The sequence below is a fragment of the Triturus cristatus genome, chromosome 11 (genome assembly GCF_964204655.1).
Source record: "Triturus cristatus chromosome 11, aTriCri1.1, whole genome shotgun sequence".
Classification (NCBI taxonomy): Eukaryota; Metazoa; Chordata; class Amphibia; order Caudata; family Salamandridae; genus Triturus; species Triturus cristatus.
The window spans coordinates 368804187-368830818 of NC_140594.1; the positions used below are offsets into that span (position 1 = coordinate 368804187).

General features: G+C 45.3%; 1 protein-coding gene across 2 annotated transcripts in view; it reads left to right on the plus strand.

The window, feature by feature from the left end:
- The first annotated feature begins 2886 nt into the window (after positions 1-2886).
- Positions 2887-26632, plus strand: part of LOC146784200 (oxaloacetate tautomerase fahd2, mitochondrial-like) — a 129789-nt gene continuing 106043 nt past the window's right edge. The window contains exon 1 of one of the 2 annotated variants that reach the window (XM_085634153.1): positions 2887-3330. The gene's annotated coding sequence lies outside the window, so the exon portion shown is untranslated. The remainder of the gene's footprint in view (positions 3331-26632) is intronic. The other variant, XM_085634154.1, reaches the window with a different exon arrangement.

Below are 26632 nucleotides of genomic sequence, written 5' to 3' on the forward strand. Positions count from 1 at the left end.
CTTGAAGAGAAAAGTGCAGAGGAGAAGGAAGGAAGGTTTGATGCAGGGGCTGATAAAATTCTATGTGAAATCCCTGAACGGTTTGTATCACCCATGCATCTTTGGAGATCAAACGCCAATTGTGGAGAAAAAATTGGATTCGACCCCCCAGAACCACATTGGAAGCTGGAATTAAGCTCACCTGAAGTGTTGGAGTCGTTTTATCCACCTTGATGTCCACCGGAACGTCCCTTTTTAAATTGCCCTCTCCCCCTGCGAGAGGGATAGAATTGAGCACGGGAGCTGAAACCGGAATCTTGTCCTCCGCCTCTGTGGGACTGGAATCCCCTTTGAGAATTCTGGGCGCCACGGCCGAACGATCGTCCCCGATGTCGTCCGGCCCTTGCAAAAACCGGACGAAAGGCCCGTCGCAGGGATGATTGCGCCTTATCTAGGCCACTAAAAGTTGCCACGAACTTAGTAAGTTCCTTCAAGAAAAGATGCCCAAAAAGAAGACCCTGAGCTAGAGGGCCAGATTCGGAAGACGAAAGTTCCGCTAGCTTAGGGTCCAATTTGAGGAGAATAGAGCGACGGCGCTCACTTGAAATTGCACAATTTGCATTGCCCAATTGGCAAATAGCCCTTTGAGCCCATTCTATGAGTTCATCTGGGTTAACAAGGGCTGAGGACTCTTTAGCCAAGAATCCGAGGTCTAGAATTTTAGCAAGTGGCCCTAGTAAGTCTAGAAGCTTATCCTGGCATGAGCGCCAAGAGCGATCCAGACCATTCTTGGGGTCTTTGGCATATTTTTTCAGATAAGAAACCATAGTTGGGTCCAGCTCTGGAGTGTCAGCTAAGTTGTCCGCCAAATCCGGACGCGGACACTCAGACCTAAGGCGGGCCCTAACATCTTTTTTAAAAGGTTGCCTGATGTGAGCCTGAATATACTCCGCCACCGCCGGGGATGGTAGCCAAGAAGTAGAGTGAGGGTAAATAATTTCGGAAGGCTCAAAGGTCAAAACAGGAGGACGAGAAGGGGCATCCACATAATGTTCTTTACGCGACTTTTTGCGAGGTGGAGGAACATCTGGATCAGTGGAAGCTGAGGAGAGAGTACCTTCATTGTCCGAGACCCAGCTGGTGGAGGCTGAATCACCCCGTGAGGATAATTTAGGGGACTGTTCAGAGGCGAGAGACTTGGCCAGTCTCTTAAAGTCAGATTTATGAGGATTTGAGTGAGTCTGGGAGGATGTACGTGAGGCGGGTAACCAGCCTTGTTTCTTGGCATAATGCGTCAAGTGACGCTTCAAAGGAGTTATAGCACACACAAGTGCCTTATTCACAGAGTGTTGAACACCCTGGTCTAAAGCCTCCACTAAATCCTGTTCTGAAAAACCAGAGGAGTCATCCTCATAGTAAAAGTCATCTTCTTCCAAATATTCATTCATTGTGACACAAAGTGTTACAGATAAGCCCACAAGATGACAAGTGATTAAAGGCCAAAGGCACAATGCAGGGGGAGTGCAAAAACCCCTCAGCAAGCCAACAGTACAGCAAATAAAACTGTGAATACTGTTAAAAATATATTAAAATGTGGAGGGAGGGCTTGCTGCGAAAAACCTACACTCTAGGCAGAGCCTATGCTTTATTGTACAGCCCAACACACTTTTATATGTAGAGGGCGTCAAAAAACGGGGCCAAAACGCGAGGCTGTGGGCATTGGTGTTTAAAACAACCTTCTCATCGTAAATGCGAAGCAAATAGCATTAAAATGGCCGCCGCGCATGCGCGGTAACGGCCGCCTCCGTCAACATAGAAATGAGGTCGCGCATAGCGCGAGTCCTCCGGCCCCTCTCTCCCGCTCCACAAAACAAACAAAGCAGGCGCGAAGCGCCCGAACGCCGGGGGGTGAGCACACGCCCCCCGCTACAAAGCCGCAGCAGCTCGCGGCTTGACGAAGAATAAAGACACAAAGGAAACAAAGCGCCGCCTCAGAACAGTTGCGCGGCAGGTAACCACAGCAACCAGCAAAGCGGAATGCAACTAAAAGCAAGCACAAAGCGTTTTCAATGCACGCGGTGCGAGCGTTAACAGCAGAAATAACAACAGCATTAAATATGAATAAATAAGTATATAGAAGCACTTAACTGGCTGCGGAGCAGCAAAGAAAGAGGATATGATACTTTCCTCAGGACCTTTTATAGTATGGGTCTCTATGGTTAGCCACGTGATACCCTAGTGTTTATGGGTACTGTAGTTTTTTCATTATCTACTGTTTTCTGATTGGCTGCTGAGCATTTCTAATAAAGAAATGAGAAAGCATAATCGGAGCCTCCTGTCCTGACATAGAATTGGAATTCCATAGAGCATATTATCAAGCCCATTATCGCCGTTTTAGCGGCAGTTTTCTGCCGCTAAAACGGCGATAATTTTATCGCCTGGCTTGATAATATGCCCCCAAAAGTCATGTTGAGAGTATTGTCAAAAAAAGTAAGACTCGTACTCTACAGAAAGTTTAATAAATTAAGATGTCGAATTTATTTCGGCTGACGCCTTTCGACCTATACCTCGTGCTGCGGTACAGCATGGCTAAATGTCATTGGCCATGCCAATAGGTCTGACACAGGCTTTGCTAATGCTTGTTTTTTGGGACACGGTGAGAGTTCGAGATTAGTCCAGAATCGCAGGATTTTGAGCCAACGCCGGGAATCGAACCTGCTTCCGCAGTTCCAACGTTAGCAGCCCAGGACCGCTCTCCTCTTGATATGGTCTTAAAGCCCTTTAAAGACATTATCAATTGTCAGTAAAAATGATTTGCATACCTGCTGAACATGCACATTTTAATGTAGTAGTCGCGTTACACCAGTTACACTTACTACTTCTAACCGGATGCATGGAAAGAATTCTAAATTGTTTGGTCCAGCAGCATGGCGGTCGTTGCTGGATGTTCGTCTATCCAAGTTAGCACTCTAGTTAATTAACAGATATCTACGGCTCAGCTCCAGCTCACGGGACCGACCGCCGAGCTTTCCTCTACTTCCGTGCTCGGTCAGGAGTTTAACACCCTGTGAATGATCAACGTATATGAACGTGCGAGGTCCTATACGTCTAGGAGTTCAATACCTGGCGCTGGACTTGCTAATATTTTAAATTTCTATTCTGCGCTACGATTACACAGACTGCATTTCTGACTAAGGTCCGACAAGATTGGTAGCTCTTAGAGTCAGCGCTTAACAAGATCTGTGGTGACTCGGCGGCATTTTAATCGCAGCAGGAAGAGGCATCGCCAAGTCCAAACTTTATCGTGGCTGGAAGGAGAGAGTCAGTGATTATTCTCCTGCATTCTACCAGGTAACACTTCCGGCTGTTTGACCCACAGCTTCCGGTACTTTATATCACAGTTTATTTATTAAAACTGACCTCTTCGGGTAGTGTTTGCACTCCAAAGTATAAGACGAATCCAACGTTAAGTAATGTTTTTGCACGATAAACTGTATGCAGACAGGTAATAAGTAAAGTACACACATTCTTTAGTGCAACTACACAAAGTCGTTTGCTGAGCCACGCCACATTGACATTGTAAGTAAAGTACGACTTGACACGGATGCAAATATGTCGGTTTGGTTTTGTATGCACTTAATAAAATTGCATCATGGGAGTTGTAGTTTGGGAGCTTTTAAATGCATTTGTCTAAAGCAGCTGCAATGATTTGATAAGTTTCTGCAAAGCCAATAGATCTCACCTACGCAAGAGCTATTGCCAATATGTTTTAGCCGTGTTGTACACCAGGCTGTTCAGCATGGCTAAAAGTTGTGGGGTAAAGGAGAGTGGCGTGGAGTGTCATCATGCGGAGGAGAGTGGAGTGCTATGGAGTGGCGTAGAGAGTCATGAAGTTGTGTAGAGTAGCATGAGTGGCATAGAGTGGAAGAGTGTAGTGTAGAGTTTAATGGCGCAGAGTGTAGTCGATTGTCATAATGGAGTCGAGTGCTGTAGGTGTAGAGCAGCGTAGAGTGGCGTGAACAGGTTGCGTGGAGTCAATTGTAGAGTGGAGTAGCGTAGAGGGTGTTGCCTGGAGTAGAGGAGAGTGACATGGAGCAGAGTAGACTGTCGTAGAATAAGTAGTGTAGGAGAGAGGAATGGCATAGAGTGTTGTGGAGTGGCGTGGAGTAGTATGTCATAAAATAGAGTGGAGTAAAGTGGCATGGAGTGGCGAAGAGGGAGTTGCGTAGAGCGTTTTAGAAGGAAGTAGTGGCGTATACTGGAGTAGAGTGTTGCAGAGTGGAGTGTCATTGACTGGAGTAGTGTTTAATGAAGTAGAGCGTCATGGAATGGAGTATCGTGGAGTGGAGTGTCGTAGAGTGGACTAGAGTGAAGTGGTGTAAAGTTGACCAAGTATTGGTCGTTAGGGGACCCGTTTACCACACTACCAGAAGTGTTATTGTTGTTTATGATTTGAACAACTAGGCTTCAGGCGGGAAGGAGGATGGCGGATCTGACTCCGCGCTAGAGGACGCCTCCCTAGCACTCCTCATGGCTCCCTGGGGAAATCGCTGATACCCCCCTCGCCCTCCCCCCTAACAGACATAATTTTGGCCGCAATTTAAAAGATATTTGCAGGGAAGCATGTAAACAGTGGCACTTACAGCCAATGTGCCGGGTCGGGCAGCTACGCAATTGCATCCTTGTTGGGTGAGCAGCGTAGTGGTTTGTGTTACAGATGCCGCTGCCCTTCTCTACACATTTTTCCTCCCAAAGTAGCAGGCGTGGACTGGCGGCGGTCCTGGCAGCGGCACAAGAGGAAGGTATGGCCCGGCAGCGCACCGCGAGAGGACGTGGACGCATAGAGGCACCCGCACCCGTTGAAGTTGGTGATAGAGGAGGTGGTGTCAGCAGTGCAGGGGCCGTGGATCCGATGCCTGGATCTGATGCAGCGCTTGGCTTTGGCCCCAGCTCCCTGCTTGGAAAACCGATCCTCTGGCTACTGCGCTCTGGTAGAGCGGCTGGTTTGCTCCGATCCTGCAGGTCCGAGACCTCCATTGTGGGTCTTGAGATGGCTGAGGTGCTAAATGCTGCAGTCGAGGAGGGCTGGGAAGGTGAGGAAAGATCTGTTGCCTCCACAGCTGTGTCACTACCGCCCTCCGTTTCAGTCTCCGCCTCAGATTATCAAGAAGCAAGTAAAGCAAGTGAACTGGTTGTCCGGGTACAGGCCAAAATGGCTAATAGTATGGCTGATAGTATGGCGAACAGGGAGAAAGACACTGCTGCGAACAGGGATATTCATTGTGACAATGGAACTAGCCCCTCTGATACTCCAGCACTCTGTGTACCGGGTTTTGATGACCCTGAGGAAATTGCTGAGAACTTGACACAGCCGCAGTATGGTCCTATCAGTGCAGGTGCAGGGGATAGAAATCCTCTCAGCAGTGGGATACCTGAGACATTGGAACAATTGAAATCAGGTCCAATTGACTCTCGGACTAACAATGCCCCAAATACTGACCAACCTTTGGATACTGCAGATACGGTGGAATCTGAACCTATGCAATGTATGACAAATGCACAGAGCGATCACCAGGCAGGGGATACAAACCAGCGAACCAACCTGATTCGTTGCAATGGTGAGGCAGTGGAGCCCAACACTCTGAAATGCAGTACTCCAGTTGGAGGGAAGGCACAAAGGCGAAAGGCCCGAAAATCACTCGAGAAACCAAAGGAGGCAAGAGCAGAGGTAGTGGAGCTAAATCTCAAGTGTTGCTGCTTTGGGACGGTTTAAGGACTCTGTAGCAAACAGCGCAAAAACTGGCACTGGCCCTGGGATCAGCTCCTTGTGAAAATGGGTGGCCTCCAAAGGCGACATCAAGGCTATTATCTCAAGGTTATCTAACTCCAGTAATACTGAGACTGAAATAACGGAAGCTGGAGTTGATTTCGAAGCTGAACATTTAATATCTGCTCTCAATCTAGGTGTTTCATCAACTTATATCAAAGGTCCTGACGGTCTTGATGGGACAGCAGGCAGTTTAAACGGAGGATCTCAGAGGCCCTCAGTTTTACCTTCAGCCCGTTCTCCAGCACCGGTAACAATTTTGGCATCCGTGGCCCCTTCTTCATCTTTGGACCAGGCTTGTAGCTCAGCATTGGCCACATTAGAGTTGGGAAACTCTATATAGGGACCAGTTGATTGCGAGGAGCCAACACTGTCTATAATATTGCAGGGGCTAGTCACCCAGAGAGAGGAGGCTCAAAAATACTATCTGCAGGCCAAGACAGACAGTAGAGAGATTAAACAAGTGCTGGCGGATGTCACCTCCAAGGTCACTCAGCTCTCCTCTGAGCTCACAGATTTACAGGAACGTGTTGCAGCAGTGGAGGAGGTTAATACGTACACTTTGAACTTAACCAAGGTACAGGGATCTCAGACGACGCTCATGCAGGCCAAAATTGAAGATCTCAAGAATCGTCAACGACGCTAGAACCTAAGAGTCTTTGGCATACCAGAAGTAAGGGAAGGCTCTAATCCTCGGGCTTACATTGTTAGCCTCTTTCAGCAAGCATTCCCAGACCTAGCGGACTGTGATATGGACACGCAGGTCCAGCTAGCGCGTAGATTGCCCATGACTATTTCACGTGGGAGTCAAGCCAAGTCAAACTACTCACGACCAATATTGCTGTTTTTGGGCAATTTCTTGCTACGTCAGGCAATCTTTTTAAAGGCATGGCCATTTGCTCCTATTAAGCTGGACAATATTTCTATATTTGTACGCTCTGACCTGTGCAAATTTACAATGGACAAACAATGGAGGATGCAGCAACTAATGAACCCCTTCAAGGCAGTTTGCTCACAAGTGTTTTTGCAGGAGCCAGCTCGTCTCAAGATCATTAAAGACGGCCAGTCGCAGTTTTTCTTTACTGAACAGGATGCTAAACAAGCACTAGTTAAATGGCAGTCTGATTTTAGAAAATGATTGTATAACAGGGCTCGACAAATCCACTCGACCGCTCGCATTTGCGAGGTAAATTTTATGAGGTCGAGCTATTTTTAGGTCCTACTCGCCCTTTCTGGTGAGTAGGAAAACATACTAACTTTTGTCCTCCGTCTTTGAAAACGGAGCAAATGTGACAAGATAACAAGATTTAAAGGCCTTTTTATTGCTCACAAAGCGAATGAGCAATAAAAATGCCTTTAAATCTTGATATCTTGTCACTTTTGCTCTGCTTTCAGAGACGGAGGTCAAGTAGGTCACTGTTAGGGTGAGGAGATTTTTCAAGGTACTAGTCCTGCAGGACTAGTACCATTTTTCAGATTTTTCGAGCCCTGTATAAGTAAAGATGGCACGTCTTGGGCAATAGAGATGAGTACTTTCGTGCTCACTCTCGGCATCTGTTTTCCTTCTTTACTTTTCTTTCTTATGCTATGGCCACTTTTCACATTCACTGGGGGTGGAAGGGGGCGGGGGCTGGTTGAGCTCTGGGGTGGGGTGGGCGGCGTCTTCTTAAAGCTGTCAGTTAGGGACAGCAGAGGTAGGGGGTGATTCCTTCTTGTAGGTACAGGGGGGGTTTAGAAAGGGTGGGTGATATGCAGAGAATGTCAGCTGGCCGAGCGGCAGGAGGGGAGGGGATAGGGGAGAGAGAGGGGATTAAATAGCCACACTTTAGCTACTTTAGTTAGAATATCACTGGGAGAGCAGAGAGGAAGAGATTACGGAATTAGGGGGGAAATTGAACTCAGAAATACGATTTAATGTCTGATTTCAAATATATGTTGTGAGAAAGGGCCATCTTTCTTGCACGGTATGCCCCCACTTTTTGCTGAATTGCTGATGTACTTTGACTGAGTGTGCCCTGGGCTCCTGCCAATCGGGTGCCCAGGGCCTGTGTTCCTTCCCTAAAAACTGTATTGAAACCTAAACCCAATTGGAATCTCTGGCCACATGTCAGCCCCTGGTAAATGGTACCATAGGTACCCAGGGCACTGTGACCAGAGAAGGCCCCTAAGGGCTGCAGCACTTATTGTGCCACTCTTAGAAGCCCTGTACCCTGACACACACACACACACACTGCCTTTGCAGGCTGAGTGTCTGGGTGCAGAACAAAACAAAGAGACGACATGGCATACATCCCTGTGTGCCATGCCCACAAACCACTGCCCTGGCATACATCAGATCAGTCACCCCTCTAGCTGGGTGCCCTATGCCAGTGGTGAGGGTACAGGTGCATGAGCCCTGTACCCCTACAGTGCCCAGGTCCATTCCTGGGCCCTGTAAGTGCAGTGTTGCCATTAAGAGTATATGGTGCTGGGAGGTCGACATTACGAACTTCACAGCACCATGATGGCTGCACTGAAGACTGGGAAGTTTGGTATCAAACTTCTCAGCACATTAAACCCACACTGATGCTAGTGTGGGACTTAATGTAAAATGCACTGCAGAGGGCATCTTAGAGATGTCCCCTGAAACTAACCAACAACCAGCCTCCTGACTGAGAGGCTGCCTAGGCTGCCACCCAGCAGACATGTTGCTGGGCCCCTGGGTGGAGAGCCATCCACTTTCGTGGGCCTGCAACTATGCACATCCTGGGGCGAGGTGCTAGGCCTCCTCCCCCAGGAAGGGCAGGGGAAGCTTCAAAGGCATGCCGCCTTTGTGAGCCTCCCCAGACCTCTTGCTGTACTCAGCAACTGGTCCCTACTGGTTCTGACCCCCACTATGGCGGGAAAACCCAAGTGAGGAAAGGGGGTGTGCCAGCCTCTGCCAACCCCACCACTCAGGTGAGGGAGGCGAGGTGAAGCACAACTCCGGGCTCTCGCCATCTTGAGGATGGGGAGCCCTACCCAGTCGGCACTAGGCTCCTGCCCCCTCCCACTGGAGAGTGGCAGGATAGGGGGTGTACTCACCCCAGGAAAGGGCCTCATTGGTCCCTGACCTTTCCCTACCCGTAATGCCCCTAAATTTAGTATTTAGGGGCACCCTGAACCTTCCTTCCTCAGATCTCGATTCCAAAACTACAAAGAAGAACAAGAAGAAAGACCTGCCGTGCAGCTGCTAACAAGAGGACAACACCAACTGACTTGGCCCAAACTCTACCGCCTGTCGACCCTCGAACCTGCTCCTGCTAAACCCCAGCATCGCCAGTGGTCAGCAACCTCGAAAACTCCGGAGGACCTGGCTGCCTTGCTCATCTTTAAACTGTGACTCCCACGAGCAGTGGTTCTGCTCAAACAGCAACAACCCCTGGTGCCAGCCAGGAACCGCTAATCCAGCACACTCTGCACCCGCCGAGCCCGGCCTGAGTGGACAAAGACCACGAGGATGTCCCCCCGGCGACTGTGACCAAGAATCCAGCACCCAAGGACCCTCCTCGACGCTCCTGACGACGCCTGCAGCCTCAACTCCAGGGACCTCCCCAACCGCGACCAGCAGAGGATAAGATTTCCTGACGCCAAAAGACACCCCTGTACCCGGCGCCCTGCGGCCCCCTGTGCCCAACTCCTGGGTGCCTACCTAACCTACAGCTTCCCAACTTACCTCTCGAAGTGGTGGTCGCACCTGAAGAATCTCTGTCCCCGAGCCTGCAGCCTTTGTTCGTCTCGCAGCTTTCCCATTGAAAACCATTGGGCGCCCAAAGGCCCAAATGCACCCTGCACCCAGCCGCCCGAGTACCCCTGGTAGTGCAGCATCTGTTCTATTCTACTTGCCCTGTGTAAGTGACCAGGAGCTCCGCTCCCACAGCCGCGTGGCCTGCCTGCCAGCAGCTACCAACCACAGGCCCCCTACCCGCCATAGGCTAACATTGGGCCTACTCTCTCTCTGCACTCGGCTGCCCCTGTGCCGCTGAGGGTGTAACTACTGTACCTACCTGAACCTTTGAGACCCCTGAGTCTAACCCCAGAACCTTAACTCTGCCAGTCGAGTACTTACCTGAAAGCCGATAACTTACATTTTCTCCATAGGGTAACATTGACTAGTTTTCACTTGGAAATTCTTCCAAGTATCGAGTTTTGAAACTTTGGAATATTCACTAAAAATCATCCGATCAACGAAAACAAAATTACTCACCTGTTACCAGGAGAGATCCCAGTTCTGGATCTTGGTGCCCAGCACTGACCCTAAAAAGTAATTACAATTGTGATTTTCAGATAACTTGATTTTCCCCCATATGATATAATTGCCTGGTTTTCACCAGAATTTCTTCTAAGTGTCGATTTTTGCAACTTACAAATATTCCCTAAAAATTGCCTGTTTACTTTAAACAATTTCTTTCAACTGTTTTCAGGAGATGCACCAGGGCTGAATCCAGGATCCAGCCCTGAGTAAGAAAAACCTACGTAAAGTAACTGATTTTGCATTTACTGAAAATTCCCATTGAGCTCAATGTTATTATTGTGTTAGGATTGTGTTACATATTGCAACAACTGTATCTATTGCATTGAAAAGTCTATTAATTATTGAAAGTATTCAACTATAGAATCTCCTTCTGAGAAAGTATTTTTATACCTAACTGTGGTTCTAAAATAAAACAACAATATATTTTTACATACAAAACAATTGGCCTAGAGTTCAGTTCTTGAGTGTGTGAGACCATTTGCCGACTGAGTGTGTACAACAAATGCTTTACACTGTCCTCCGATACTGCCTTACTGCTCAACGAAGCTACCACTTTAGAGAGTAAGGTTATATCTAAGTTCAACCTCTGCCAAACCTCTGGGGACTGTTGGACTCTGTACACACTGAACCTTGCTTTGGTGCGTATATACAGAGCCACTTTCTTGCATGTGTGTTGTAATGTAGCAGCGCACAATCAAGCCAGAAAGCGCTGGCTTGTAGTGGAGGAGCTTTGTGTATTCAAACCCCATATTTTGGGCCTTACTGAGACACATTTAGCTTTTAAGGATAGATCACTACTAAAACAGCTCGGCTTTGATTTACTAGTTTGCACTTCACAGGCGGTCTCTATTCGAGGAGTAGCTATTTTAAAATCTAAGTATTGCAGAGTAACAGTTCTGTGCACACCAGCCGACTCTAAAGGGCGATGGGCAATTGCTCAAGTGTTGATTTTGGGGCGTAAGGTTACGATTTGTGTGGTCTACGGTCCTAATACTGATTGCCCCGAAATTATCTATCACTTATGCTCTGAACTATTGGAGTGGTCTGGCGAGTTGATAGTTATGGGGGATTTTAATTGTATTATCAATAAGAAGATAGACACCATAAACACTGCATCTCTGGCCAGAATGGGCAGGACTAGGGCCGCTATCTTAGAACTTCTCCATATACATCAGCTGGAGGGTGCCTGGAGGAGATTATGTCCAACTATTCCTGGGTACACGTTTTATTCATCCCCACATAAACAATATTCCCGAATCGACATGATTTTTATTAAAAGAACTATGCTGTAAAAAGCGTCTGAGGTCTGTCCTAAAATCACATTGGACTATAATCCGGTGATGCTAACTGTGCTGACTCAGCGGAGGAGAGAACCATATAGGGAATTTTCATTTCCCAGACACCTCCTAAGTAATTTAGATTTTGTGCAATCTATGCGGGGTACACTCGGAGAATATTTTGAGAACAATAGGGGCACTGCGTCCACTGCAGTGGTATGGGATTGTTTAAAGGCCTATGTAAGAGGGGCCACGTTTCAGTATATCTTAAGGCAGAATCATCAGTCTAAAAGGGAGATGGAGCAGGAACATAGGTTTTTATTAGATTTGGAGCAGCTGCATGCAAGAGTCATTGCTTTAAAAGAAGCAGTGGAACAGTCAATATACCGGCGGTTGGTTGAAGTAAGAGCAAAGCTTAATCGGGGGCTATTGGACAAAGTACATGCTAACTACCACAAGTACAAATCCAAGCAATATGAATACAGGGAAAGGGTTGGCCGCTTGTTAGCCACTCAGTTCGCTGACCAAAGGGCTAGATCATGTATTAAAAGAATAAACGGGGGAGATGGTCTATTCTACACTAGGTCAGAAGACATAGTCAAACAATTTAGACTCTTTTATGCAGATTTATATGACGAATCAACATCCACTAGTGAACAAACAGCCTCGGATTATATACAGGAGAGTGCGCTACCCGTTCTGAATCTATTGGACTATGAGTCTCTGCAAAAAGATATTGAACTTGGGGAGGTTGAGGAAGCAATTAGCACTCTACCAACAGGGAAGTCTGTTGGTGAGGACACTATCCCGTTGGAATTCTATAAAAGTTTTAAAGATATTTTGGCACCTATCTTTACTACACTATTTAACAATATTATTCCCCTTGGAATATCACCAATATTATAGTATTTCCTAAAAAGGGGAAATCGGTAGAGGACATGGCCTCGTACCGCCCTATATCATTGATCAATGCCGATTCAAACATTTTCTCTAAAATTCTAGCTTCTTGGCTGGCTCCTATTATCCATCAGTTAGTCTCGGAATAACAGCACGGCTTTGTCCCTGGCAGAGACAAGGCAGCTCATATAAATACAGCTATCGCTTCATTCGATGTCTCTGGTCAATTAAATCCGCATCTAGATATGTTGATGCTGGACGCCGAGAAGGCCTTTGACCGAGTTGCTTGGGGAGCATTATGGCCGATTTATGTAATCATTCGACCTTGGCCAAAGGTTAATCTCGGCGGTTTATAAACGTTATAACAACCCGGGAGCAGCAGTAAAGCTAAACAGCCTTTCTTCTGCCCATTTCTCAGTCCGAAGGTGTACGCGGCAGGGTTGTCCGCTATTCCCATTATTGTTTGCTCTTTATATTGAGCCTTTTATAAGGCATCTGTTGCAAAACGTTAGAATATCTCCAGTATTGCTTAGTGGTTTGGAAGTAAAAACTAACCGCGTATGCGGACAACATCGCCATTTTTTCCTCCAGCCCAGTAGAAGCCATAGTCCTAATCACACAAGAGGCACAACGTTTTGGCTCTTTTTCTGGTTACAAATAAATTGGAATAAGACCCAGACAATTCTACATTTTCAACCTGAAACCACTCCACTAATATTAGGGATTACAACAACAGCATCATATCTGGGAGTTTGTATCAGTAGCAGAGTGGACAATGTAATCTCTCTGAACTACGAACCACTACTTAAAACTGTCACAGCAAAATTACGTAGTTGGCACCGGCTTCCTCTCTGCATATACGGTAGGTGTAATATAGTGAAAATGAATATTCTCCCAAAATGTTTGTATTTATATCGTACAATCCCTCGAAGGGTCCCGTGGACATTTTTTAAGCGTCTAGACAGTGTTGTTGGCCGCTTTATTTAGGGTTCTAGACGCGCAAGGAGAGCTCTTCAGTATATTAAATTACCATATAAACAGGGGGGTTTTAAGCTTCCAGATTTTAAACTTTACTTTTGGGCCGCATTGTTGGTCGAATCTGAAGCCTACTTTGTGGGCCTGACACTGGAAATGCTCAGCTTTCATACCAACTGGCCTTTGGACCAAATACTGGGTTCCTGCTCTACAAAACGTCTGACTCGAACTACTACAAACGGGTCAGGTTTAAGATAATTAGGGACATCAATAGGATATGGCAAGATATCTCGAAGTCTACACTCGTATATGAAGTTGTGAGGCAATCCCATCCTGCCCGACATATTTCACAATGATATTGGTAGATGCTGGCAACCTAAGGGTATTTCTCAACTTGGTCAGCTTTTTGATGGACAAGGGTTCCGATCTTTTGCAGCCCTGAAAGATGAGTTTGGGTTACTACAGAGCACATTCTTAAAGTATCTGCAAGTAAGGGACTATTTTTTACGGGGTCAGAGGATACTAGAGATGGCGAGTCCCTCCAACATACTATTCGCACTCTTTCAGACTGTAGGCCGAGGAACTATTGGTATAGTTTACCAGAAGATGCTAGCAGCTGCTAGCGATGATGGGTTACAGGTATCAGTGAAACTAAGTCGGATTTTTCAAACCGATATAACCAATGAGGAAATACAGTAATCTATTGATACAGCTGTAGTATCAGTTAATTTGAAACTCCAACAACATCTGATAGTATTTATGCTGTATTATACTCCTGAGCTTATTTCCAAATAGGCTATGACTCAACCATTGGCAAAGTCACTCTGTTCAAAATGTCAAATGTATGCTGCAGACCTAAGACATATGTTTGTTACCTGCCCAAGGCTGACTGAGGTAACTTCCGTACTTAGAACATTGGTTGGCCACGATGTCCAGATCGCAGAGAAGGAAGTAGTTTTAAGGGTCATATGGGATATGGGTAGTCATATGAGATCATTAGTTTCAATTGCAATAGCATGTGCTCATTTATGTATTGCTCGAGAATGGATTCAACATGCGAGTCCAAGTCTTAACGAATTTTGGGTCTTATTTAGATGAGATGGAATTAGCACTAGCCAAAGTTAGAGGTCCGCGATCTTGGTTTAAATTTAAAAAGGTTTGGTCTAGTCTACAATGGGACTAATAACTTACTGTCTCTCTGTTTTGGATTTGTGTCTCCTTGATCATTCCCTCTCTTTTTCAGAATGTGCTATCGGCCTTGCTGATGCGTTTTTTCCCGGTATGTTTGTTGTAACTAACTATATTAAGACTCGATTGATGCTATCTCCCTATTATAACCCTTTTTTTCCTTGGACTATGTATGTTCTACTCTCTGTTATTGATTGTTTATTTTTGCATCTTTTGTCGCTATAATAAATGATACCTATGGCTAATAAAACTATTAGAAAAATTTTTTTTGAACAACTGTTGCCCTTCTCTGATGACCAGCTACCAATTGCCCATTAATAAAATGTCAAAAACAATCGAGAGGCAGCACAACAGAGTATCCTTATGAAAATTAGTGCGTAGAACATCAATAGGAAATACAACAAATAGGTTCTTTAGTTGATTTTCAGACTCTTTAATCAGTTTCTTCTTCACCAAATACAGATAGGTGCAGCCAACACTTTTCGCCTGATTACAGGCTTCCTCAGGGCAAGATCCTGTGTCAGTTCAAACCAGTGCTTAATTTGAGCCGGTGGTTTCTAATGCTCAGCACCAGCACCTAATTGCTAGCACCGGGGCTTATGACAGTCTGCCACATGGTGGCGCTGTCTGGCTAATTTAGGTATTAGCACAACAGCTGTGTGTGATAGTAAGTAGCTGTGTTTGTACTGTCATTGCGAGCTAGCAGGGGCAATGTGTGGTGCAAGCTGCAGTGGCCTCCCTACGAGAGGTTTAAAAACTAAGCTGGGTCAAACACAGTTTTGAGACACAGCATTGCAAATGACATATGAGTATTCCACGAAGGTTCTTATAGCAACAGAAACTCAGTAATTCTTTTGGCTGCCAGTAGGCAAGAGAACAGGTTTTTATGCCATTTCAGTAGGAAATATGTGATCACATATCGTAAACGCTGAATGCTGTTTTTAGAATACTCATTTCTGAACGCGGCCCTATTTGGATGGATGTAATTTCCTAATGAAATGGCATAAAAACCTGTTTTCTTGCCTATCGGATTGAGGTAGAATGTAGAGGCGTAGAGTGCATTGGTGTAGAGTGCTGTATAGCGGTGCAGAGTAGAGTGGCTTAGAGTTCAGTGGCAGAGAGTGCAGTGGTGTAAAGTGGCGTAGAGTGCATTAGTGTAGAGTTCAGTGGCGTAGAGTGTTATAGAGTATAGTGGCGTACAGTGCAGTGGTACAGAGTAGACTGGTGTAGAGTGTATTGGTTTTGAGTAAAGTGGTGTAGAGTGCAGTGGAGTGGCACAAGGTAGATTGGAGTGGAGTATAGTGGAATGGCACTGAGTGGAATAGAGTGGCCTAGAGTGAAGTGGCGTAGAGTAGATTTTTCAGAGTATAGTGAAGTGGTGTAGAGTGCAGTGGCAGTGAGTCCATTGGTGCATAGTAGAGTGCCGTTGAATGTAGTCTTGCAGAGTAGAGTGTCTCAGAGTGTAGTGTCGTAGAGTGCAGTGGCATAGAGTGCAGTTGTGCATAGGAGAGTGGAGTAGAGTGCTCTGGTACAGAGTAGAGTGGTGAAAGTAAATTAGAGGGGCGCAGAGTGAAATGGCGTAGAGTGCAGTGTGGTGCACAGTAGACTAGAGTGGATTGGCATAGAGTATAGTGGCTTAGAGTGCAGTGTACCTTAGAGTGGCAAAGAGTTATATAGAGTAAAGTGCATTAGTGTAAAGTGCAGTAGCGTAGAGTGATGCAGAGTAAAGTTACGTGCTGTGCAATGATGTAAAGTGCAGTGGCGTAGAGTATTGTAGAATATACTGGCATACAGTGCAGTGGTGCAGTGTAACGGTGTTGAGTAAAGTGGTGTTGAGTGCATCGGCGTGGAGTGGCGCAGGATAGATTGTAGTGGAATGGCACAGAGTGAAAAAAAGTGGCAAAAACTGCAATGGCCTAGAGCAGATTGTTTCACATTGTAGTGAATTAGTGTACAGTGCAGTGGCATAGAGTAGAGTGCATTGGTGCAGAGTAGATCAGAGTGGATTGGCGTAGAGTGTCGTGGCAAAGATTGCAGTGAGCCATAGTAGAGTAGTTGTGGGGAAGAGTGCATTGGCAAAGAGTAAAGTGGTATAGAGTAGAGAGGCATCAAGTGAAGTGGCAAAGAGTAGAGTGGTGCAAAGTAGAGTGCAGTGATGTAGAGTATAATGGAGTGATGGTAAAGTGGAGTATGCATGTTATGGTAGTGCACTGCCATTACAGTCAACACATCTTCAATTGAAATGACCATTACATTTGCACAGACATACATGTTTACTGATAAAACTATACATCGCACAAACAATAATGTGTGGAAATGCCATCACCTAGTGATTGAATTGTTTTGATCGTATTAAAATATGTTTCCGCCACACTTCAGAGTTACTAAAAATAGTCTTCATTTGTGAATTCCACATTCTGAAGTATCTGTACGTTTTGTTTTGTGTACAGCATACCAAGTAGACAACAAGAAAAATTAACACGCTACAGCCTTTGTCTCACATGGGTACCCAGCAGGATTGTGTGTAATCACAAGAGAGACTCCACGGTGTGTGGAGGGGGGAACGGGAGGCGTGGGGTTCTAGGAGCTAGCGGCCTCCATTACTAGATATTAACCACAGAAAGCTGCTCCTAGAGTAGTGTGACCCTACTACAGTTCTAGAACTGTAGTAGGGTCACACTACTCTAGGAGCAGCTTTCTGTGGTTAATACCCAGCAGGATTGTCACATAAATCCTCTCACTTTGAAGTCAGAGAAACAAAAGTAAACACCACGCTCCCTGGAAGACAGAGCCTGACATTTGACCTCTATCTTTGACTGCATAGCAAATGTGAAAAGATAAGAACAAGATTTAAAGACTTGTGTACAGAAATTCAGTACTGAATTGAAGAATACAGTACATAGGGTTTGGGAAAGGGAAGGGACAAACTCAAGCTAGACAGCCTAAAATAAATATAGGCAGAAAAAAGAAAGCAAGAAAATGTGAGTTACAAACCAAAAAGCCAGTGGTAAGCAAAGGGCAGAATGCATTCCCAGAGAAGCTTTCCAAATGTCCTTGAGATGTTGTTAGTAAACCAGAGAGCTGTGCTGTCTCGTAGGCTTTGATCTAAACAAGCACTGGCAAAGCTAATAGATCTCAGCAAGCCGAGAGCTATTGACGTTATCAAAATGGCAATGTTTTTTAGCCATGTGTTATGGAGTGGATGTATGTGATGTGGAGTTGAAGTATGTGTTGTGTAAATATGTGGCATGGTGTGGAGTGGAATTAGGTTCCATGGTGTGGAGTGGATTGGCATGTAGTGGAGTTGAATTATGTGGCATGATGTTGAATTATATTGTGTGTATTGCAATTATGTTGTGTGGAGTGGTGTGTGGTTTAGAGTGGCATTGTTCGCTGTGGAATTGTTTGATGTGGCATTGAGTCGAGTTATGTGTAGTGGAATTGTGTGGCATGGTGTGCCGTAGAATTATGTGGATAGTAATTATATGGTATTGGGTGTAGTGAAATAATGTGGAGTGGCATGTAGTGGAGTGGTGTTGAATTATGTGGCATGTGGAATTCTGTGGTGGGGATTGGATGTATGTAGTGGAATTAATGTGGTTTGGTGTGGAATGGAATTGGGTGGAGTTGAATCCTATGCCGTGGAATTGTGTGGTATTGAGTGAAATTGTGTTGAGTGGAATTATGTGGCATGGTGTGGAGTGTATTTATGTGAAGTGTTGCTACGTGGCATGTAGTGGATTTATTTGGAGTATAATTATGTAGTATGGAGTGGAATGTAATTATGTGGTGTTGAGTGGTGTTATGTGAAGTGTAATTATGATGCATGGTGTGGAATTGTGTGACGTTGAATTGTGTGGAAATATGTGGCATGGTGTGGAGTGGAATTGTGTGGACTGTAATTATGTGGCATGGTGAGGGGTTGCATTTTGTGGAGTGTAATTATGTGTTTTGGAGCTTAGTTGATATTTGTGGAGTGTCATTGTGTTGTGTGAAGTGTAATTTGTAGGTTGGAGTGACATGTGTAGCAGAATTATCTGGAATTGGAATGTGTTGCATGGAGTGTAATTATGTGGTGTGGAATTATGTTGCGTGGCGTGGTATTATGTATAGTGGAATTATATGGCATGGAGCGGAGTGGAATATCTGGAGTTGGTTTATAATTATGTGGCATGGAGTGAAATGATGTGGAGTGGAATTGTGTGGAGTTGAATTGTGTGGCCTGGAATTATGAGATGTTGAAATGTGGAATTATGCAGTGGGGATGTATTTTTTGTGGAACTGCGTGGCACTTAAGTGTGTGGCTTTTAATTATGTAGAGTTTAATGCTTGTTGTCTTCACAGACCAGCTGACTGTGGGGCATTGTCTGCATCGGTTGGCTATATTGTCCAGTGATCTCTGTGGGGCTTAGATTGCTCAGGCAGCATATCTACGGCAGTGCTCAGGGAGCCATCGTCATGGGATGTGAAACAATGTTGCTTCTCTTTTCTGTCATCTAACTAGGCCTGGGCGGTAAATTCCGTTCCGCTCTCGGAATTTGCGGAATTTTGCGTTCTGCGGAGAACACGGAATTGCCCAAAATTCTGCGTTCCGCGGCTTTGCTGAATTTTTTGTTTGTTCGCGTTCTCAAAATGTGTGTTGATGAGATATTTCCTTCCGAGCATGCAAACAGCGTTCGCGAACAGGAAAAAAGCATCGTGAACAAGCAATTCTGCGTGTTCGCTGAGATTTTTTTACCGTTTCGTGGAGCTTTGTGTAGCGCGAACACGCAAATTCCGCCCACCCCTACATCTAACCCTTCAAATTGGCTAAAACAGCGTGAATGGCATCCAGCAGCTGTTTCTGCCTCCCCTGCGAGCGCTCGAGCCTTGAGATGGTTTTATCCCCACTTTGAAGTTTCAACGTGGTCTCTGCTGGGGTGATTAAAGGCGGTTTGCTGAGTCCTCTGTATTTAGTCCGCAAGTCAGTGGCGTTTCTGGAACTCTCCTCTCTGGTAGCATGTTTATTTTAATCCTGCATCGACACGAGCGGCAGAAATAGTTATTCAATTCCTCCTGCTAGACCATGGCGGCAGCAGCTTTTCTGCAGTGATGTCCTTTAAATTAGGAGCATCTGCACCCATTATAGCAAGAAACAATATTCGTCTTTGTTTTCCTGTCAAACACCACGAGGGCGGATGGGGGGGAATAAAGAAACGCAAGCAAGGGCAGGTGAGGAGGGGGATAAAGAAAGACACCCATTACAGCACGATCTGCGGAGGGAAAGAAGCAAAAGGGACGGAGGGGGCAGATGGGAGAAGACGGATCGAGTGAACACACAAGCACTTGTATGGAGTGCTCAAAGATAAATGTAAAAAGTAGCTCATAAAACGGGAGCAGTGGATGGACACAAGTACTTGATCCATACATTAGGGGAGGGCCAAACACAAGAAAAGCATGACGCATGCATGGCATGGACAAACGGGAACGAAGGATACGAGGGCGACGTTGGAGCATACAAATGGTAAGCTATGTATGGGCTGTAGTCCACTGATTGTAAATAATGCGTCTCAAAGATTTTTCTAAAAGATGACGAGTCCTAAGCTTTCAAACACACAAAAGGTGATGGGAGGAATACTTGAAAATAGTCTAATTGGCAGTCACCCTGGATAGCATTCCAACCCATCAAGTGTTTTTTTAAATGAAAACAGAAGATTACATTTTTTCAAGATAAGATGGCAATACTTTACCCTTCTCTGGCGCAAAACATTTTTTCACCTCCGTGCAATTTACTATGCTCCCAAATGATAGTTGTCATGATGAAACAATGGATTGCCATCAAAACGTGGAGGATTGGTATGCTGTATGCAGATTGCTCCCCTCTCCTGAACCCAGGGAGCATTGGGCGGGATCTTTCTTTTCCGAAATTTGTACAGCGCATAGCTGCCCCAGTGACGGGGCGTTCCAGCGCTACCTAAGCACAAGTGCCAATGGACGACCACAGCAAATGGAAACACACTACGCTGGAAAAAGCCAGGTCTTTATAGCCTAGCGAAATGCCAAATGGTTCTGAAGTCCTCTAATTGAGTTCGGGAGGGAATTCCAAAGGTGGGCCGCCTGCACCTTGAAAGAGCGGCCACCTGCTCTGGCTCTTTGAAATCGGGGGGGTACACACCGAACCAGAGTTGGAAGAGCGCAGAGGACGATTTGGCACATATTGAACTAGCAGACCCGCTAAATTCGGCGGGCCTTGTTGTGTCAAAATTTTGTGGGCTACACACAAAGACTTAAATTGAATTCTATTAGCAATTGGCAACCAATGGAGCTTAGGCAGAAAATTTGAAACCGAAAAAGAGATAGGAAGTGCTAGCAGGGCGCGAGCTGCAGCATTCTGGATTCCTTGGAGGCGAGAGATACACGATTTATTGGCGCCTAAGTAGACGGAGTTACCATAGTCCAATCTCGCTAAGATTGTACCCTGAGCTGGGAGAAGTTCTATTGACTTCCAGGAGCTACTGTGGGTACAGCCCATGTCTGAACAAAGTCACATAAAGAGTTCTGTTTCTAGCCTTTGTTACCAGGTGTGAGGCTCAACCCTATCAATAAATGTGCGATTCACTGGTGAGGAGGTAGATTTTAGGCTGAGGTGCGAGGTCTGAAACTCCAAATTGAGCCAATTAGCTTATCTTTGTAGCTTGGTTCAGCAACAACGGTCGTGTTCATGGGAGGTGGTGTGAAGGTTAATTAACATTTACACAATAAGGTCGTCCAGTTGTTGGTATTACTTAAAAAGAAATACAAATTTATGAATAACATCAACATTATAGTGGACATTAGAAGGACGGTGCTAGTCTCTTTCTGTAGCCATCTAAGGAATATGCAAAGATGGTTGTAGGTTAGAAGCCTCTTCCGCGGACCTGTTGGGGTCCAGTTTCACAGCTGAGAAATGCCAATAGATTTGTGCTTGAGGGGCACCTGGCTGACTCGCTGTTGGGTTAGGACTTCGAATGTGTAGCTTGCTAGGCGGCTTTAACAATCCTGAGTATGGGGTGGGAGGGGGATTCCTGATTAGGATTGTGTGAGGTTGGGTTAACTCCCGTTGCAAACACTTGTTTCTAATCCCAGTCTTAGATTAACCAAAAGTTCACATGCTCTTGGTTCAGGTATTGTGAGCTCTTTTTCCAGGCTTGGACTTCTGTTCTTTTCAGGAGGGTCAGGGATGAGAACAGGGACAAAGACACAACCATAGAAATTGAAAAGCAGAGTAAGGCACTTGACTAAGGGATTGAAAATAGTTGTACAAGCTGTATTTTTGAGGTTCACTTTCTCTTTACGGGCCCCTAGTCTTGTAGGTCAAGTGCCCTCTTTGCCAGTATAGACATTGCAAATGCCTGCACGCTTCACCTGACTCTAAATGCAAAGCTTGCCTGGCTCTGTGAGGCCACAGCATCCAGCAGCTGACCCTTACTCCTGCGAATGAAGCACCTGATGAGAGTGGGGAGAGCACATCTTCCCCCTGCATGTGGCTGCTGCCCTTCATGCACGCTAGACAAAAGAGCTGTAACTACTGTCTGATAAGAAGTGCTGTAGAGGTAATATTTTGCCCATCTTTGCGATAAATGAAGAAAGTCAATAACATCCACAAACTCTAAGGAATTTGTACCTAAAGAGTGAGGAACCCTATTCTGTTCACCAGTTTGTGTATAAAAGTGTGCTTACCAAACGCTGATCCTATAGCGTGTACGTCATAGGGAAAGGTGTCTCATGTTAAGGAATGGACAGGGCAAACAACTGGCTCAGAGACATTAGAAAGCATTGCATAAATAAATCCTCAATTCAAAATAAATAGTATGCCATTTCTGTTGCTTCCTACAGTCAATGTGTTTAAAAGTGATGATGAACAAAAACGACGTGCAAATCACGGATGACTACAAAAGCAAGGAAAATGCTAGGTTTATTTACTTCAAATTGCCATTCAGTGTTAGTAGCAATAAAAAAAAAAATCTCTGTGCAATAATCGAGTCTCAGTGAGTGAAGCAACTGTTCCGTCTTTTGGAGTAGTTTAGGAATAAAATACAACGGGATTTATATCGTTTAATGTGTTGTGGTAACTTTGGTTAAATTGCAGTCAGGACTGTTAGCGGCTTTTATTGAAATCCTCGTGAGCCTATGTAGAATATGGACTGTGTAGGTATGGTAAAGTAGGCTACTGCTGCAGATGCACGGTCCCCTGTGCTCTAAAACTTCCAACTGCCAGAGTGTCAATGGGGAATTGTGCATTTTTGTCACATTGATAGTATGTAATTTGCCTTATCACAATGCAAGGAATGCAGATGATATAGGATCTTGGTGTGCCAATTAAAAAATAACTTGCACAGTTTAGCTCCCCAGCAAATGACTTGCAGGCCATCCAACACCAGGCATTCTGCTCTGTTTCAATAACTGAGCTGGGCTGGCTGCACATGATTACAGTGAACTTTCTGAGTCCCTCAGACATGGGATAAACAGATCACTGTATGTTGGCAAGACAACAAGTACACATTCCTGGGCTTTTATTTGTAGTAGTTTGAGTTCAACTGAACCAATGGGATTAAAACCCTTGAAAACAATGATTTCTCAAAGGACAGGAAACATCATGTTCTGGTAACAAGATGAGGGGTCATGAGAATCCAGGTCAATTGGATTGCGGTTTTCAGTTTTTTGAGAAAATAGCGTGTGCTGGCCTTCACAAATATTAAATCTACAGGAATCTGTCTCATAAACTATGTACATACTTGACATCTGCCAAACAACTTTATGCTCACACCGCATAAAAAAATAGTTTGTGGGCAGTAGATCGAGTTCTTTGCAGATAGGCCGAGTAGATAAGTTCCTAGACACTCTGATATGGCAAGATTCTTTATGTTTATGAGAAGGTGAGAAATACCACTGGGACGAGTTAGAGGACTGAATTACAAGGTATATGACAGAGGAGATGAAGGCAAACACGGATGAGAGTAGAATAAGATGATTGCGAGAGGGAAGTGAGGCACAAGTCGTATGAGGGGCCCATGGTACATGATGGATGAGTGAGAGGTGAGCAGATTATAGGAAAGCAAACCATAAGATGAAGGAGGAGTGACTGGGTCATACAACAGCTGAGATAAGAAACCAAGGTAAACGCTGGATAAGAGAAGGGGGTGAGGCCCTAAGACGAAGATAGGAGGAGAGTGAGACACAACAGACGAGAGTGGAGACAGCTGCACATGATGAATGAGAGAGGGGCGTGTGGTAGAAGACAGATGGGAAAGAGCAGCAAAGCTCAAGTCAGAAAGAGGAGGTACCCGTGATAAAATGAAGAGCTGAGGCAAAAGTTGGATTACTGTCTAGCGTATGCCACATAATGGAGCAGAGACGGGAAGGAAGCCCCTGCTGGAGGATAAAGGGAGCATGGAAGGCTTGCACCGTATCTTAAGAAACATACAGTGCAGACAACATACGGCATGAAGACCTACACGTCTGATGTGACTACACTCTGGAGATCTAGGAGAATCAATATCTGTGGTCACTCGCCAGCTGAGGCTTTCTTGCAAGACAGAAGCCAAACAAAAACACAAACCTACAACAATCGACAGATTCAGAATTCGATCCTGGGCAGTCAAAAATACCCTACACACACTAAAATATCCCTAAAAAAATATATAGTTTGCAGTTTCCATACTACTCAGTGTTTTTTCTCCAAAAAAAACAGAGGTTCCTTACTACGATTCTCAAGGCAGTATGTTTGTTTGGTAGCTTATAGAAATCCTGGCTCACCATCACAAGTTATATATCCATAAAAAGTCGTTATCCATTATGATGAATTCTTTACTGATAATACATATATGTCCAGCTGATACATATTTCGCTCAGTCATGTTGGCCAATGAGTTTTCGCAAGGCGCCGAATAGTATCCACGATGAAAATGTTGTGTAGTTGCTGTTACACACAAAGTGATAAATAACATTGTTGTATTGGTCACCACTGAGTGTCCAATAAGTTAGGTTTTTGGTCATTACACATCATATGTACAGCTATTATGTTCTAAGTAAACTATATTTTGCCTTGTGGTTAGGTCCACACTCTCTAAATAACAGAAATATATAAATTAAGAGGGCTAGCAATGTGTTTGGAGGCTCGATTTGAACATTAGGACCATTGTATTCAACTGTGGTTGTCGGGTATCTCAATACAGAGAAGGCACAGGAGAGTGACAACAAGCACCCTACTTTCCAACTTCCTTTTTAGGTCTTGCTGAGCCAGCGCGCATGCACTGCTCGGAGAGCATTTAGTATACAGGTTTTCAAAGTGCAACCCAGGCCTAAAGCTTGAGTGCACGATGGCGTGCACGTGCACAGCTGCTGCTCGCACTCCCTCCTCCCTTCTCCCCCTCCCTTTTTGTCAGCTTTAATCTGGCTCCTCTGCTGCTGGCGTTCCCCCCTCCCTTCTCGCCCAGCCCTTCTTGTCACCTCAGCTTGCACTCACCCCTCCTTTCTCCCCTTTCGGCCGCTTTGATGTTCTCAGTGAGCCGCGCGGCCAATGCTTGTTTGCATGTGGATTTACTCTCGAACCCCTGACCTCTCCGTAAAAGCTTCCTTAATGACATCTTACAATTTGTTGCAATTAAGAAAAAAAAACAACGGTCATCTAGATTCTAAGTCGCAAGCATAATGGTTTTTAAATCCAATCGTGAGAAAAATGGTGCATCTATTTTGTCCATTCAAGGAAACGGGGAATACTCTGACAATTCCATTAGTTATCAAAATATACCAGATTACTTCCCAATTGTCTCTGGCCTTTAACTTTTGCCTTATAACATGCACATATTTGTACTCACCTTTTATTTAACTGGGCAAGAAATGACAGTACCTTACTGTCGGAAGTATATCTTATTTACCAGCCTCGGAAATGTTCCTCTTGTATTTATTACTAGGGATATGTGTAGCAGCAGAGTTACAATTTTTCGCTAGTGGTTTGAATGCAGACATCTCTGCTTAACTCTCATCAAATCGAATGTAACCACAATCACACACAACCACACACACACATACCCCCCCACACACACAACCACACACCCACATGAACACACAACCACACACACACAACCACAACTACACACAACCACAACACACACCCACAACACACACCCCCACCCACACACACAGCCACACAACCACACTCACAATAACACAAACGCACAACCACAACTACACACACAACCACAACAACACACCACACCGACAACCACACACACAACCACAGGCACACACAACCACACACACAACCACCCCCCACACACACTCCCACACACACACAACCACACACACACACAAACACACACACACAAACACACAATAACACAAACAACTACACACACAACCACAACTACACACACAATGCACAACCACAAGCACACACAACCATACCCCCCCACAACCACACACCCAACACAAACACACAACCACAACTACACACACAACCACAACACACAGCCACAACCATAAGCACACACAACCACAAGCACACACAACCACACCCACCCACTCCCACACAACCACACACACATACAACCACACACACAACCAAACACACACAACCACAAGCACACACAGCCCCACACACAACCACACACACAACCACACACACACTCCCACACACACAACCACACACACAACCACAAGCACACACATCCACACACACACAACCACAACTACACACACAACCACAACACACACAACCACACCCACACAACCACACACAACTACAAACACAACCACACATACACACCCACACACACACAATAACACAAACACACACAAACACAACTACACACACAACCACAACAACATACAAACACACACAACCACACACACAACCACAAGCGCACACAACCAAACACAATCACACACACACAACCACGCACACACACACACAACCACACACACTAACACAACCACAACTACACACAACCACACACACAACCACAAGCACACACAACCACACCCACACACACACCCACACACAACCACACACACACAACCACATACACACAACCACATGCGCACAACCACATGCGCACAACCACACACAACACAACCACACACACAACACAATCACACAACCATACACACCCACAAGCACACACAACCACACACACACACACACAAACACAAAACCACACACACAACCACAACTACACACACAACCACAACAACATAC